Here is a 6,000-nt window from a genome sequence, read left to right on the forward strand (position 1 = left end):
TTTTTTAGGCTAAAACATACCCATTAATTATTCCTGCATTCACACTGCCCCAAAAACTTCCTGAAGTTATGAGCATGCAAGGTATGATCTGATAAGCAGGCAAGGCGCGAGATTAAAAATCACTAGCCCAGCAGCCACCCACAGCGCCCGCGCCCAACGACACGCTGGGTTAAAAGTTCCCATAATTTAGCGGGTAATTTCTTTCGGGGAAATTACCCGTAGTTTGTTTTCACATTACCAAAATACCTGGAACTGACAAACTTCGAGGCGGTCTGAAACCACCTTATGTTGTAGTTTATTTATTTCATCCTAAGTTGACACATTCATGTAGGCCTATATTTTCTTTATACATTTTGGGAATTACTTTTACAGGTGCATATTGTTAGTGGCATACTCAAAATTAGATGACATTGCTAAATCAAAAGGATGAATTTCTAATTCTGTAAAAGTAACATTTGTAACTTGATTGTTGATCTACCCTGAACTTAAATTTTACTTTTTAATGTGAGAATCATGACCACAGAATAAAACAAGAAATATTGAAGTTCTCATTTTTCTTTTGTGACATAAAAAATACTGGTTCTCTCTTGACACTGCAGGCACAGGACTTTTAATGATTGTTAATCCCATATTACAGTATCTAACCTGACTATTGGAGGAAAGAAATACAATTGACCAACAAACATAAAAGATGCAAGAAGTCCTATAAGGTTATTTGAGAAACCCTACAGAGATGATGACTGGATTTCACAAAAAATGAAAGAAAAAAAATAAGCATTGGTACATTTTACAGAGTATAGAACTTGTAGAGAAATACAAAACCCATTTTTTTGTAACAGATTAATTCAATACTTTCATATTTTCATACTTTCATTAATTAGCAGATGAAATGATATACCATGATAAGAAAGGCAGAAAATGACATTCCTGTGCAGATACAAGGATACTCCGTGTATATGGTTTATCTCATTGCGCATGGTCACAAGAATACAGCTTGTTATGTCATATGTATAAACCTGTGGATGTGAAGGCCCATCATCCCTTCTATGGGGCGACACAAGAATCATGGTTTTAAAAAAATTTCAAATTTTAGAAAGTGAACAAAGAAGAGGATGTGACACATTTCCAGTGTCTTGATATGATGTGCAATTATGAAAATCCTGACTATATCAGTATTTTTATGAGGGCCTACATGTAAAGGTGTCGGCCAGAATGCTGCGATGCACTAGAGTAGGCCTGTAGAGGCACATCATTTGCAAAAGGGCAGAATATTCATTGACTTCACCTAGGAAAGGAAGTTAACTTATTAGTTCAATTGGAATTTAGAAATAAAGGTTTCATGATGCATGTAGATATTCATAATTGAAAACATTTGACCACTTTTTATGAATACAGAATCTTTGATTCCTCTAAACCTAAAAAAAACCTTTATGAATATTTCTTATGCACAATTTCATGTTCCGTAAAGAAGGTATTATTCTCTGTACATGAACACAATCATAATAGTTGAAGCATCAGGCTAGAATTCTTCAAATTCAGGAATTATCCGTTGACGCTACTTGAGACATTCTTTGAATTCTTGTTTTTGTGTCCAACCCCCATGCTGACCATGTCTCAAAAAGTGTCATTTTGCGAGACTATTAACCTGCGTTTCTTTGGAAAAGTGTGGGGATTTAGTCTGGGAGTTGCATTGAATAGATTGTATTTATTTACCATTCAGTATGGTTCCACATTTCTCTTTTTGTGAGGATGTGCATTGTAGTTTCTTGGACTTTCTTTAAGTAGTTTGTAGCTGGTTTCCACAGGAAAAAATAGGATATCATATGTCCCCACTCAAAGTAGTCTTGTCTTGTAGTGGATACCAATTTTAGTATGCAATTTTTGGACACTTCATTTTCGTAAGTTTTTGTTATGGAAAACATAGATTGTTTTTAATGAAAGACCACTTTACAAACGAATACCAGAAATGTATTACCTATTATCAACAAAAACTTTTGGGGGTTCAGAGTTACACAGATGGGAAAAAGACTAGAACTTAAGGGATAAGAATATGAAATAGATACTGATGAACAAGTGCAATTCATCATTATACTGTATTGTATTTTAAGTTTTGTATATCTCTTCCAATCACTTAGTTGAATGGTTAGGTTTACTTTTAAAGTACATTCCTGGGTGGTGTTTCATAAAGCTGTTCGTAAAGTTACGAACGACTGGAACCTGTTCTTAGGCGCTAAATCAGTTACATATAGGGATATCATTTAGCACAAGAAATGGTCACCAGTCGTGCGTAAGGTTATTCGAAACTCAAGAACAGCTTTATGAAACGGGCCCCAGACCCTGCTCGAAGATTCCCCCCCCCCTCCCCTCCCAAGCCAAGACACCTTATGCAGTCCTTGCAAATTAACCTTGCATCCCTAGTATGCCACACCAGACACCAGCCTTGTCATTACCAATCATATAACACCATAGGATGAGGATTCTCATTAATGTGCGTCATGTTGAGGTATGCAAGTGATGCGGAACAATTTGCCCAAATGGGCTTCATGATAGTACCAAAGAATTTTAGTTCTCATTAATGTTCTTTATCTATGTTGGGGTGTGCAAGAGATGGGGAGACATGTTTACATTTTGTCCAACTTGATGAAAAGTACCTCGAATCAGAAAAATGCTTCAAATGGGGAAAATTCAAGGAATTTTGATCAGCCCAAAAATCAAAAGCACAGTAGTTAGTCAGACTCTGTTATACTACAACATCCACTGAGTGACTGGTTATGGTGTTACTAATTTGTTTGACATTATTGCTTTTATACTGAAAATACATGTAATTCTCTGCAACAACTTAGAAAACATGTGAAACTGGGAATGGATTTAAATATTTATCAGGGAATTTTGTTTTCTTAAAAGCAGTGAACCCTGTTCAAGGTAAAGAATAGTACAAAGGATATACTTATAATGATGAGGCCCATAACACAAAGCTTAGCAATGATCCTAGAAAATTTTCTACAATTGATTGCATTAACTACAATGTACTATCAATCGTAAAAATCAAGCAGACAATTACTCGATTACTCGCTAACCCTTGTGTCACATGATCTTGGAGAACATATTTGTCGCTTATTTCGCATGAGTTATGTAGATGAAAACACAGATATCCATCCTCAAAGCACATTTTTTGCATATGTATTATTAGAAAAGCTGGTTTGACCTAAATGCTTGTGTGTGTGGGTGTGCATGCATGGGGGGGGTCTACTTGTATGCCCCATCTAACTCTAATTTTCTTACAAATTCATTTCACCAGTGTTACCTGTTTACTATAATGGAAGAGACCAACTTGTCACATAGTTCATTTCGTACAAGGCACAGACCATTGTTAGCAGGGGGTGTCATTCCAGTAATCAGTAAATTGATCTACTTCTGATGGAGCAACCATCACCCCTTGGAACTGTGCAGCAGTCTATTGAAGTGTATTAATGGCAGTGTCTCCACTTTTCAATAGCAAAAGGATGCAAGTGATAATCAGCCAGATTTGAGCTATTGATATTTTCATACTTAGGAAGTGTCCAGTTGATTTTCGTAAGTTAGAATCATAGATTTGAATCCACACATCCAATACCTGAATACAAATCCCTGATAATTTTGTTTGTATTTTTTTTTTCAACAACACTGTTTCTCCCCTTATATAACCCATCCACTGCACATTAGAGATGAGTTTGACACAGGAAGTAATGATCTGCTTGGAGGGCGACCTGTTTCATTTCATCAATTTTGAACAGTAAAATTTCCAGAGTTCTATCTCAAAAGCCACCTTTTCTGCACTCCACATTTGCATTTTGAAAGACATTTATTCACCAGCTACAATGATTATTATGTTTATTCTTAAGAGCAACAAAAGTTGCTTCAGTCAACTATGGGTTGAACTAAATATCTTTAAAACCTTGCTTCTACGTATAAATATATCAATTGATCCCAAATTTGCAATCTCGGTGTACTTTTCTTCTTGGCCAAAATGTATGCATGAACTCAAAACCTGATAGGTGCTATGTTAGACAAGCTATTATTGTGTTGATGAGACGTCGGTGTAAATGCTCTTTTTGTTATAGGAAATATTATGTTTGTCACTTGCCCCATTTTGCTCTTGGAGTGAAACAGGTCAGAAAATATTGGACTGTACCACTCAAATCAAGGGAAGGAGGATTGACTTCTTTTAATTAAGTATTAAGTCTTGTGCATATACACCCCTATTTCTATGATTGATGAGGTCGCAGAGTTCATTCCCATTAGTCATCTTAGGAATTTACCACTGGTGTTTAGGGGTGCAGGGAGCCACTGGACTGGTATTTATCAACCATCTGAGCCAGGGCTGCGTTTGCGTGCAATCTTCTGGGCCCGTCTTACAAGGAGTTACAATTGATCCGATCAATTGCAACAATGGAAAGCCAGCAAAGTCAACATATGAAATGCATGTTTGTTAAAAAATTCTAGATATGAATGCATAAATAAATCCATAAATTCATTGATTTCTTGACAATTTGGGGTGTTCTCCTTTGTTTAAAAAGGACATTCTGCAAATTTCCTGTAGAAAATATTATCACACTGATGGATTTCCATAGATTTACAATTGATCGGATCAATCGTAACTCTTTGTAAAATGTGGCCCTGGAATGCATTTAAATGCCTTCAGGTCAAAACATGGTTGTGCCCTTCAACACTTACAGAACACCTCAATCGTGATTTTGAAATTGAATTATTTAAACCAATATTTCTCAGTATGTACCTCATGGGGGAAATCATGATGCAACAACTCCTTATTTGTTTTTTGGGTATTTACATGACATACAAACTTGAGATAATATAACATACAATTGGAATTTCTATGTGCTATCCATGAATATTATGACTGTCTGGCATACTGGAACTCTCTTGAATCAGTAGAAGCATGCACAGATTCAGAACATTGCTGTAACATGTTTTTGATCTGCATAAATGCGATTGAAACATAGTCCTCGAGCCTTGAAAGTTAAATGTGAATACATTAACTCATACTAACTACTTTTGCAATGTTAACCATATGTTCCACTTAACAAGTCCCTACTTCAGCTATCCCCCACAAGAAGACAATGGGGTTGTTTCCAGTAAGTTAATATCTACAGTAGACAGTAATCACCTCGACTATTCCACTTCTCATCTAGGGGAGATTTCATGCATCAAATCAAGATGACCTGTGTCTCTCTCATTAATCTTGGAAGTTTTTCATAAATCTTCTTTTCATTGATTTTCATAGACCAATTTGCTCTTGGCCAATCAGTCAAAAGGATTTTGGTAGCTTGTAACAGTTTCCATTGTATATCACTGAGCAATATCCTCCTGAAACGCTCCCCTTATCTGTCATATGCTCATATGTTCAAGCCTCTGTTCCAGTAAAAGTCATTATTGGAAAGGCCCTCAGACTTGATGAGTAGCTGGTATTATACCGAGCCAGCGTACGTACCATCATCGTAAAATGGAAAAAAGAGGCACTATCGATGATGCCTGATGCCGCATTTCACATCTGTTGCTAGGAATGCAGATTACTTTTACACTGATTAAATGCCTGTCTGGTTATGACAGTACTTTTTTAAACTGAAGAGTTTCAATTAAACAAGGGCTGTTCTATGAGGATAATATCAAATTGAATGCATGTAGCCATTTTCTATTAATTCACTGATTATGCTAATAATATTATAATATCAAAGCTTTATGTGTGTAAACATATCATGCACATTGATTTGCAAGATTTTGGTTAGATCTGTTATGAGCCTTGTATTATAATATTTTTACTTTTTTTCAAATTACTCCTGACATTTAGCTTATAACTCTATACTTATTTGGTCTCGGGGTCTGCTGAGATCAGTTTTCCACCCATAAGAGATGAAGCTTGACTGATATACCTTGTTATTTTAGCATTCGATGCCATTTTAAACAAAGTACATCTGACATTTATCTTCTAAAGCTGTATCTATG

Source organism: Lytechinus variegatus, chromosome 1 (genome assembly GCF_018143015.1).
Source record: "Lytechinus variegatus isolate NC3 chromosome 1, Lvar_3.0, whole genome shotgun sequence".
NCBI lineage: Eukaryota > Metazoa > Echinodermata > Echinoidea > Temnopleuroida > Toxopneustidae > Lytechinus > Lytechinus variegatus.